Raw genomic sequence first — 12,637 nt, 5'->3', positions numbered from 1 at the left:
TAATAACATTACTACAAGTGATAGTATCAATAAAGACATATATGTAATTCCAATATAAAAATGAATTATTCTCACCAAATCCCGCAGGGTGCACGTCGAGCTGTGTTGCCAAGAACAGCTACTTCTCTAAATACTGTATATATGGAGACCATATCTGTTCAAAAGAATTATACTTGTCCAATAGGACAAATCTAATTCTTTCCAGATGTAACGTCTCCATCATCTCTGTTGCCCACATTTTGGTTGTGGGGGATAATGTTCCCTTCCAAAATTTCAATATGATTTTTTTTCCAATTATTAAACAGTAATCAAAGAAATTTCTTTGATTTACTGTAAGTGATAGATGTAAATCCGGAATTCCAAATATTATTAGCTTTGGGTTAGGGTCCAATTTAACTTTGATAACTTCAGAAATAACTTTAAAGATTTCTTTCCAGTAATAATTCAATTTAGGACATGTAACGAAACTATGTATTAAATTTGCCTCTGCTTTCTTGCACTTATCACAAATAGCGGAGAGATTCGGAAAAATACTATTTAATTTAGTTTTCGAATAATGTAACCTATATAATACTTTAAATTGTATCAGTATATGTCTGGCGTTTAATGAACACCGGTGTATTCGTTGTAGACTTTCTTCCCAGTTTTCTTTTGTTATAGCCAATCCCATTTCATTTTCCCATGCTTGACGATATACTTCCGTTATTGGATTCTCCTTATCCAAAATGATGTTATATATATAAGCTATTAATTTTTCTGTATTTGGATATAAATTAAACAGTTCATCTAACAATCCTGCTTCTTTATTTTTATAATCTTGTGTATTGGATTTAATATAATCTCTAATTTGTAAATACCTAAATAAATGTTGTGGAGACAATCCATAAATATCTTGTAACTCCTGGAATAAAAGAAATTTTCCTTTTCTATACAGGTGTTCTATCCTTGTAATTCCTAAATCATCCCATTGTTTAAACCCCCCATCTAATATAGCAGGTTTAAACGATGGATTATTCATAATTGGTAATCTAAATGAGAGATTATCCAAGTGTAGAGTCTTAACTATTTGTTTCCAAATACGTCTATTATTATATATTATTAGGTTGTCTTTATAATATTTTTTTTGTACTTCCGTTGGTGCAAAAATTATCGAACCTACATTGAAAGGTAGACAGAACATTGACTCTGCAAGGGGAGGTAGACAGATTGAAAAGGGGCAGGTGAAAACCTGGCAAATTAGGTTTATATAGAGAAAAAGGGAAGTGCAGAGGATCTGGGCATTCTTACATAGGAATCATAAAAGGTTAGCAGGAAGGTACAGCAGGTAGTTAAGTCAGACTAAGTGATTGGCCTTTGTTAAAGGGAGTTGGATTTTGGAAATGGCAATGGTTCGATAACATTTGGCACCGTTTTGCTGAGGTCACAATGGGAGCACTGAACACAGTTTTAATCTACTTATCTATGAAGCGATAGTGGCATTGGTGGCAGTCCAAAGGAGATTTGCCAGGCTGATTCCTTGAATGAGAGATTAAACAGGTTGAGTCTGTATTCTTTGGAGTCAGTGAAGGATAATGTAATTGAAGTATACGTCAGGAGACATGTCGGTAGATGTTGAGATGGGTGGATGCACAAGTGGCAGAGTCCCAGACAAGGGAACATTGTTTCAAGATAAGAAGCCAGTAATTTAAAACCAGGGTAGGTAGAAATCTCCTTTCATGTTCAATCTCTGGAATTCTCTCCCCTAGAGAGTTGCAAAGGCCAGCTCATTAATGATATTTCAAATGGAGTTGGATATATTTTTGAAAGGTCAGAGCGTTGTGGGCTATGGTAATCTGGCGCAGAGGAGGAGTTGAATTCTGGGGTAAATCTGCCATTATAATATTGGAAAACAAATAAAATTGCTGTTGCTGGAATCTGAACCAAAAAGAGAAATATTGGAAGAACAGCCAGTTAAGCAGCATCTGCAGAAAGGAAAAACAGTTAATGTTTCAATAGCCAATAGGTGCAGGAGCAGGCCATTTGTCCCTTCAAGCCAGCACCGCCATTCGATGCGATCATGGCTGATCATCCCATGACAAGAGATGCTACACTTGTCGTTTTACCTCCTCTCTCGACTCCATGCAAGGACCCAAGCAGTCGTTCCAGGTGCGACAGAGGTTCACCTGCATCTCATCCAACCTCATCTATTGCATCCGCTGCTCTAGATGTCAGCTGATCTACATCGGTGAGACCAAGCGTAGGCTTGGCAATCGTTTTGTCGAACACCTCCGCTCGGTCTGCATTAACCAACCTGATCTCCCGGTGAGCAGCACCTCATATTCCGCTTGGGCAGTCTGCACCCTAACGGCATAAATATTGAATTCTCCAATTTCCGGTAGCCCTTGCTGTCTCCTCCCCCTCTCAGCTCTCCCTCAGCCCTCGGGCTCCTCCTCTTTTTCCTTTCTTCTCCCCACCCTACATCAGTCTGAAGAAGGGTTTCAGCTCGACTCCATAGATGCTGCTGCACCCGCTGAGTTTCTCCAGCACTTTTGTCTACCTTCGATTTTCCAGCATCTGCAGTTCCTTCTTATACAGTTACCAAAATGTTCAATTAAATGGAGTACACATGCATTGTTTCTGAAATGGTTTCTAAGTTACAAATCACAATGACTTCTCAAAGATCTTGTTTCAGAGATAAGTGGATACAGGTTTGTCCAGCACCACTGTGAACGTTGTACTGGGAATGTAGAGCAATGTAGAGGAAGGACAACTCTCAAGCCTGTGGAAAGAGAAGACTGTGTTATTCTAGCTGCAAAGAGGGACCAGGTTTGGTCCGAAGGACATGCACTGTTTTAAGGCATGTCAGTTTCTTCTTTGTAGCAGCAGTAATTTAGATGTCAGTACGCCTGCCTCAGAGTCAACACTACTCCAGGGACCTGACCTACAATCATATCTGATGCTACCTTGCATTCCTGAGGGTGCAGTATGGTGGTGGCAACGCTGCAGTTAAATTACTAGATTAGTGATCCGAATCCCACTCTGGCAGCAATGAAAGTTAAATTTAAAAATATGGAAAGTCAATAACAATGACGGCCACAAGGGCACACTGGATTAGTTCTTAAAACACAGCTTTCAGGGGAGGATAGTCATCCATGCTTTGTTTGGCTCGTGGTTGATCCCAGACTCACCAATATGATGGACTGTTAATAGGTATTAAAACCTGCATTACCAGTTACTCCTAGACACTGAAAATAGAATTTCAGGCTTTTATCTTGATTTTCTGAGCATCGTTGAATTCCCAGTTTATTTGAACACCGATAGCATCTATTCATCTTGATGTAGAAACAAAGAACTGCAGATGCCAGTCAATAGAAAAAAGGACACAAAATGCTGAAGTAACTCTAGCATCTCCAGAGATACTAAGTTAGTTTTGTTTATTGTCACATGCACCAAGTTCAGCCATGTTTGCATGGCGAAGTAGTCTTGATGGGTAATATCAGCTAATTCTGCTCCAATGCCTTATGGTTTTATGATCTCTACAACCATCAAACAACTTGCATTTCTATCGCCTCTTTAATCTTCTGCATTGAAATGATTCCAAGGAACTTCGTAGGAGTGTAATCAAATGAAAGTTGATCACCAGCTGTGTAAGGAATTTTAAGGCAGGTGAACAAAACCTTGATCAAACGTGGATTTTTAATGATTAAATAAATGGGAATAAATCTATAAATCGGCAAAGGTATTTAGTGCTTATGTCATGTAGACAATCTTTGACACATATCCATATAACCATATAACAATTACAGCACGGAAACAGGCCATCTCGGCCCTACAAGTCCGTGCCGAACAATTATTTTCCCTTAGTCCCACCTGCCTGCACTCATACCATAACCCTCCATTCCCTTCTGATCCATATGCCTATCCAATTTGTTTTAAATGATACCAACGAACCTGCCTCCACCACTTCCACTGGAAGCTCATTCCACACAGCTACCACTCTCTGAGTAAAGAAGTTCCCCCTCATGTTACCCCTAAACTTCTGTCCCTTAATTCTGAAGTCATGTCCTCTTGTTTGAATCTTCCCTATTCTCAAAGGGAAAAGCTTGTCCACATCAACTCTGTCTATCCCTCTCATCATTTTAAAGACCTCTATCAAGTCCCCCCTTAACCTTCTGTGCTCCATAGAATAAAGACCTAACTTATTCAACCTTTCTCTGTAACTTAGTTGTTGAAACCCAGGCAACATTCTAGTAAATCTCCTCTGTACTCTCTCTATTTTGTTGACATCCTTCCTATAATTGGGCGACCAAAATTGTACACCATACTCCAGATTTGGTCTCACCAATGCCTTGTACAATTTTAACATTACATCCCAGCTTCTATACTCAATGCTCTGATTTATAAAGGCTAGCATACCAAAAGCTTTCTTTACCACCCTGTCTATATGAGATTCCACCTTCAAGGAACTATGCACGGTTATTCCCAGATCCCTCTGTTCAACTGCATTCTTCAATTCCCTACCATTTACCATGTACGTCCTATTTTGATTTGTCCTGCCAAGGTGTAGCACCTCACATTTATCAGCATTAAACTCCATCTGCCATCTTTCAGCCCATTCTTCCAAATGGCCTAAATCACTCTGTAGACTTTGGAAATCCTCTTCATTATCCACAACACCCCCTATCTTGGTATCATCTGCAGACTTACTAATCCAATTTACCACACCTTCATCCAGATCATTGATGTACATGACAAACAACAAAGGACCCAACACAGATCCCTGAGGCACCTCACTAGTCACCTGCCTCCAACCCGACAAACAGCCATCCACCATTACCCTCTGGCGTCTCCCATTCAGCCACTGTTGAATCCATCTTGCTACTCCTGCATTTATACCCAACAGTTGAACCTTCTTAACCAACCTTCCATGAGGAACCTTGTCAAAGGCCTTACTAAAGTCCATATAGACAACATCCACTGCTTTACCCTCGTCAATTTCCCTAGTGACCTCTTCAAATATCCGATTACAGAAATTTTCTCCACCCCTCTGCAATTTAGAACATGCAAGTTTTTTTTGTTTTCCAATTCTGATGGTTTTTCAGCCTGAAATGTTAACGTATTTGTATATGGTTTTATAACAGCTCCTTGTGTTCCCTCTCTTGCAGTTTGGGCAGATTTACCTGATCATTGTGAATTTATTTTACCTTTATGAGGCATTACACAGCAAAAAGCATGTGGCTCTCAGTTCCTAAGTTCCCAAGTCATCCAGTTCCTAAGTTCCTAATGGCCGGTTCTCACGGTGCGACCTGACCCAAGATGTCACAAGAGTGAAGTGGTCGTGGTCCAGCACAAGTTCCGCATGATATAACGGGGGGTAGATAAAGAGTTCCCACGGTACTCGGCAATTCTGTAATTTGTGCGAGTGACTTGTCCGTCTCCCGATCTTTCCCGTTAATCGTGAATGAACATCGTGGACTGTAGTGTAGTTAATCACGTGGCACAAATGATGTCACTTTTTTTCACACACTATATAAATATCCTCCGTTCGTAGAATTGGCTCATTTGCAGACATGCCTATACAAAGTTGGTTCGAGTACAGGCTGGTTGTTATTTTCATTGACGCGCTGTATGCATTAGCGCAACATGTGCATCGAAAACACTTGCGTGAAGGCAGAAGGGTGAGATTAATTAAAAAGAGAATTAAAAGGAAGCCTCACTGGGTTAAGCCCATGTTTCAACGGAGACCTCAATTTGGACAATATGAGCAACTGCTTAATGTGCTGTGCGAAGAGGATAAAAGTGCATTCAAAAACTTTGTCAGAATTTCACCCGAGCTCTTTAATGAGTTAAAGAATAATTTGGGACCTCTGCTGAAGAAGACTGGATCTGGTCCCAAGTGCGGTGATTTTTCCGTAAATGGTCCTCTGGTTAGCGAACCATTGCAAAAGTTGGTCATCTGCATTAAAGTAGTGTGCTGGAATTAAATAGAACTTCAAGCATTGGATCTATTCCGTTAAATTAAAGTTTTAGTCAGTAAAGAGAGGCTTGTTTAAGAGCATGCCCTCCGCATTTAATGTGCTATTTCTTGTTCTTCTTGGATAACAGAGCACAAGTTGGTAAATACAGATGGCCTTTTTGAAGACAAGCATTACAAGTGAAAATTGCCTGCCCTCATGCATAATTTATTTTATGGCTCTTAGAGACATGATTCCCACTTCAAACAAAGAGGGTGTAAAAGCAGTCTGCCACTACTTTTACATTGCAGCTGCAGGGAACAGACAGACTTATAAGATAAATTAAAGGTAACTGCAAAAACAGCACTTTTACATCTGTAGCATTGTATGTTTTTAAATCATGGATAACATTAAATTGTTCTCCTGTACATAAACTAATATATTGTTATAGATACTCACATGAGCACCGGGGATACTCCGCAGCCTTCGTCTCCAGCAGGTTGCGCTTTCTCTCCCTATTTCTATAATCCTCTCTGGATTTGTCATAGAGAATCTCATTGCATTGGTACCACTCCACCAGTTCCCCCTCTTGTTCCCTGTTGAAGTTATATGGCCTTACCTTCTGCCATCTTACCTTCATGTTATCGTCTGCTGAGGATATTGGGGAGGCAACAGCTACTGGGGAGGCAATCTCAAATCCACCTTGATCACCCTCTCCCTGCTCCAAGGAGCCCACAGGCAGTGGTATCTCTGGCATCTCCTCTTGCCTCTCCACCTGTCTCTCTTGCTGAGTCTCCTCCTCATTTACCTGCATGGCTAAAAACTTTCTGACTTTCTTTGACCCCTTTCTTTGCGCTTTTCTGAGAGGCATCTCTGCAAGTCTTACTGTGAAAAAGATTCTCAAACAATGACAATTAGGTGGGACGTCCTCGATGGACATATGGTCCATTGGCGATATTGAGACCACCTTTTTTACTCACCTTATGTCCCTTCTGTCAAGCTTCCGGGTTTACCGTTCGCAGGAGTTCCCACGGTACCCGCAAGAGTCATTACGGGTATCGCACGGATATCGCACTGGCATCTGCGTTCATACAATGTTGCAATGCTGCTCAAGTCACTCTTGGAGAAATTCAAAAATGTTTGAATTTTCTCCCGACCTTACAAAGTTACACGACTACCTGCCGTTAGCGCCACGGAGGTCCTCGGTGGTCCACGAATGCCGTACTGCTATCGCAGAAGGTTCCCACGATGTTAAACTCTTGTTAAGTCTTGCTTCAAGTCGCACCGTGAGAAAGCCCTTTAAGTCATTCAGACTTCATGCCTGAAGCCTATCTTTAAACACTGCAGTTTGTAGGCAGCTGAACACTTTCTTCAATTTCACCATCTAGTGCTTACAATTTGCCATGTCAATGTTGTACTGTAATTCTATCACTTGTCTCAAATTAGCTGGAATAGCACACATTCTCATCCATGTTTCTTTCTCCTGTCTAAAATTCTTGCTTTCATTCTGTCTCACCACCCACTTCTTCCTGAAGCATTGACATTCCTGGCCTAAGGCCTTTAATTTAGCTTTGAGTTATATATGAACATGTTTTGAGTATTTTCTTGCTACTGTTTCAACCAAGCAGCTATATTTATTAATCATGTACCCTTTCTTAATTTGGACTTTTATAAAATCTTTGTATAAATCACACTATCCCTTCACTACAGCATTTGGCCTCAATTCTTCCAGATTATGTCACAGGGTAACTTAGTTTAGATTACTTTAAAGATACAGTGTAGAAACAGGCCCTTCGGCCCACTGACCAGCGATCCCCGCATGTTAACACTACCCTTGGTGTAAATGTTACATTTACGCCAAGCCAATTAACCTACAAACCTGTATATTTTTGGAGTGTGGGAGGAAATCGAAGATCTCGGAGAACACACATGCAGAACACGGGGAGAACGTACAAACTCCATACAGACAAGCACCCGTAGTCAGGATCGAACCCAGGTCTCTGGCGCTGTAAGGCAGCAACTCTACCGCTGCACCACAGTGCTGCCCTGACTGCCACCATAACTGTTGAACGTTGCCAATAAAGCCACTGCTTCACTTGCATGGCCTGGTGGATTTCCAATCCAGAAATGCCTTGCATTTGTGGTTAATTAATTTCTATATCGCTCAGCTATTCTCAGTTTTCTGGTAAAGAAGCCCTGAAATGCAACACTACATTTTTCTCTTTACACTCCCTCTGGTACTAGCATCTGACTTGATTGTAGTCATATGCAGCATGACCTGATGATAACATGCAAACACACTTTTTCACTATATCTCGGTACACATGACAATAATCAACCAAAATGAGCCTCCTCAAGGTGCCATTATAGTTGACATCAGAGGAGTTCAAACACAGTGGACATTGTGGCTCTGAGTTGTTGGGAGTCATCATATTACCTATGAGTTGTTGTTGTCAAGAGCAGCCTTCATGGGGTCCTTGAGACCATTATCATTAGTTTTCTTGCAGCTATGATTATGTTGCAACCATTGTTTTAGGACCAGGCTGATGGAGATAAGTGAGGATTGGCAGTGTCCAGTAATCTATTAACTATTAAAACTCTGACCTTTTGTGTGTGTTTGTGTGCATGTGTGCGCGTGTGTGATCACATCTTCTCGAAAAAACGACGCGCTAACGGTAAAATGTTTACATATTCCAGTAGAGATTTATCCCGTGGAGTCCCAAATCGCCTTATCTGAAAAATTCATGCTTTATTTCTCGAGTTATTAATGAAAATGTTCAAAAATCTGAAAAAACTTTGGATAAAAAGTCTGGCTTTGGCTGATGATGTCACAATGGGTCTGCATGCTGCCGTTTTGGATCTGTGCACTGCGAGTGACGTCCCCCCCACCTCTCTCTCCTCCCCCTCCTCTCCCCCCCTCCCCCCCACCTCTCTCCTCCTCCTCCTCCCCCTCCTCTCCCCCCTCCACCCCCCTCCTCCCCCCCCCTGCTCTCCCCCCCTAATGGAATGGGTTCATCACTGAAGCCAGAAGCACTCACAGGCCTCCAGTCTGATAAACAATCTTCCACCACCACTCTCTGCTTCCAACCATGAAACATGCTCTGAGCATGGAGGATCATACAATGACAACACAGTCACCAGCAGGCTGGGTAACAGACAGGAGATGTGACTTAAGCAGTCGGATGTGCCAGAGAATCAAATGCAAATGCTGTAAATGCCTGAATTGCTAATATGGTTTGGCAGATCCACGTAAACTGGTTTTATTTTCTGAGCTGGTGAATATGTGAATACAGGTTCATTTTAAGTTTAAGTTGAGTCTAAGTTTCAAAACATAAGTTCACTGTGAAAATACATATTGATTTTGAGATTCTGAAGATCTTTCAAAAATAATTTGTTTTGATTTAGTTGCTGTGCTTTTGCCTTCGAAAATGCTAATGAGCAGCCAGGAATAGAAACAACATGATTAACGGGGCGACTTGACGCAAGAGTTAACCGGAGTTTAACATCGTGGGAACCTCGTGCGATAACAGTACGGCATTCGTGGACCACCGTGGACCACCGTAGCACTAACGGCAGGTAGTCATGTAACTTGGTCACTCGGGAGAAAATTCAAGAAAGTTTGAATTTCTCCAAGATTGACTTGTACACTTGTGGTTGAGTATTGCAACATTATATGAACGTAGTGGCCAGTGCGATATCCGTAATAACTCTTGCGGGCACCGTGGGAACTCCTGCGAACGGTGAACCCGGAAGCTGGACAGAGGGGACAGAAGGTGAGTAAAAATTATCTTCTGTGGGATTGAATTTAAAAAATAAATAAAAATAAAGATTTGCATCCGCATATGGACATCAACTTATTCATGAGTTATGTTAATGAGATTCAAGAAAATAACTATAATATTTAAAAGGGACTTTAAAAGGGACTTTACTGAAAGGTTATGCATTTTTATGGTCCGTGAGAAATTTTTCACATGTACTTCTTTGAGAGATACAGGTTGGAGTCCTCGGGTCCAGGGGTCCGGAACGCTACCAATCAATGTTGGACAGAGACCCGTGTAAGGAGTGAACTGCACATGCTGGTTTAAACCGAAGACAGACACAAAAAGCTGGAGTAACTCAGCGAGTCAAGCAGCATCTCTGGAGAAAAAAAGCTGATGTTTCGGGACGAGACACATCTTCAGACTCAATTCCGATTAGGCTGTCAGAAGAAGGGCTCCGATTCGAATCGCCACCTATTCTTTTTCTCCAGAGATGCTGCCTGACCCGCTGACTTACTCCAGCTTTTTATGTTTTTCTTCCCAGATCTGACTTACATGCTGAGTTACACCAACATTTTGTGTCCTTCTGTGCGTATTAACCAGCATTAACCAGCGTCTGCAGTTCCTTTAGACATTACCTAACTTCAGATTTTAGAGATATAGCGCGTGGGAACTCCTGCGAACGGTAAACCCGGAAGCTGGACAGAGGGACAAAAGGTGAGTAAAAATATCGACAAGGGAACATGTGTCCTTCGAGGACGTCCCACCTAATTGTCATTGTTGGATATCTTTTTAACAGGAACACTTGCAGAGGTGGCTCCCAGAAAATCTCAAAGAAAGGGGGTAAAGCGTGTCAGAGATGTTTTTGCCATGTTGCGCTATTCAGTTTCTATATTGTTTCAGTTTCTATATCTATATTGTTGCTCTATTCAGTTTCCCAGGGGGTCGGGACGGGACTGGAGTTGGGAGGGATAGGTGGGGGAGTCGAGGGAGAGGAGGGGCAGACAGATGGGGGTGTCTTCATTTACTGGCGGCGGGTGTCTGTCACTGAAACAGGCAGGTGAGATTTCACATCCACCTTGTGTGTGCCTCTCTTTCTCTCTCCCTCCCTCTTACACAGGCTGAGAGACTCTGCCTCTGTGAGTGTACGTCTCTTTCTCCCCCTCTCCCACACACAGTAAGACCGAGGTACTGTGCTCAGTCCATCTGTGTCTCCCACATACACAGTAAAATATGTCTCCAAATGAGCCAATTCAACCAAGGGAGGATATATATAGTGTGTGAAAAAAAAAGTTACATCATTTGTGTCACTTGTAGTTCACGATGTTCATTCAAGATTTAACGCGAAAGCTCGGGAAACGGACAAGTCACTCGCACAAATAACAGAAATGCCGAGTACCGTGGGAACTCTTTATCTACCCCCGTTATATCGTGCGAGACTCGTGCTGGACCACGACCTCTTCACTCTGGTGACATCTTGCGTCAACTCGCCCCGTGAAAAGGCCCCATTAACAGTGGTTACATCTAAATGTATACGAGGAGCACTGCTGGTACAGATGACATTCACTCCAAGATTACTCAAATTGCTTTACTGGCTTTGAGTTTAAACCTTAGAATAAAAGAACGTACCTTTAGAAAGGAGATGAGAAGAAATTACTTTGGCCAGACAGTGATGAATCTGCAGAATTCATTGCCACAGAAGTCTGTGGAGGCCAAGTCAATGGATATTTTTAAGGCCGAGGTAGATAGATTCTAGATTAATACGGGTGCCAGGGGTTATGGGGAGAAGGCAGGAGAATGGGGTTAAGAGGGGAAGATAGATCAGCCAGGATTGAATGGTGCGGTAGCCGATGGGCCGAATGGCATAATTAGAAACATAGAAAATAGATGCAGGAGTAGGTCATTCGGCCCTTCGAGTCAGCACCGCCATTCAATATGATCATGGCTGATCATCCAAAATCAGTACCCCATTCCTGCTTTTTCCCTAAATCCCTTGATTCCATTAGCCCTAAGAGCTAAATCTAACTCTCTCTTGTAAACATCCAGTGAATTGGCCTCCACTGCCTTCTGTGGCAGAGAATTCCACAGATTCATAACTGGGTGAAAAAGTGTTTCCTCATCTCAGTCCTAAATGGCTTACCCCTTATTCTTAAACTATGATCCCTGGTTCTGGAGATAGACACAAAAAGCTGGAGAAACTCAGCGGGACAGGCAGCATCTCTGGAGAGAAGGAATGGGTGACGTTTCGGGTCCATACCCTTCTTCAGACTTGATCCGAAACGTCACCAATTACTTCTCTCCAGAGATGCTGCCTGTCCTGCTAAGTTACTCCAGTTTTTTTGTGTCTATCTTCGGTTTAAACCAGCATCTGCAGTTGCTTCCTACACCCCTGGTTCTGGACTCCCCCAACATTGGGAACATTTTTCTTGCATCAAGCCTGTCCAATCCCTTAAGAATTTTATATGTTTCTATACCCTTAAGAATTTTATATGTTCTGTTTCTGTCACTTATGAACTTATGAACATGAATTAATTTTCACAGACAGCTATAGAGACCAAGGCTTTGGGTTTTTTTAAAGCAGAGATTGACAGGTACTTGATTAGTAATGGTGTCGTAGGTTACAGGGAGAATGCAGGAGAATGGGGTTGGGAGGGAAAGATAGATCAGCCATGACTGTATGGAGTAGACTCAATCGGCCCAATGCCTACCTCTGCTCCTATGACTTATCAACTTATGAAAATGGAATAAAATAAGGAAAATCAGGATGTGGCTCTGACAATCAAAAGTTAACTAGTTGTGTAACCTCAAGGACTGCAATACAAGAGCAAATATAATGTCTTGAATGAACCACGTTCAGTGTTTTGCAGGCAAAGCAGCCTTGTGGATTCCAGTTGAGGAACCAAGTACCCCTAGCCATTAATAGGATAAATGTTGATGGCCTACAAC

This window comes from Amblyraja radiata, chromosome 14 (genome assembly GCF_010909765.2).
Source record: "Amblyraja radiata isolate CabotCenter1 chromosome 14, sAmbRad1.1.pri, whole genome shotgun sequence".
In the NCBI taxonomy this organism is placed as follows: Eukaryota; Metazoa; Chordata; class Chondrichthyes; order Rajiformes; family Rajidae; genus Amblyraja; species Amblyraja radiata.
This window is presented reverse-complemented; position numbering follows the sequence as displayed.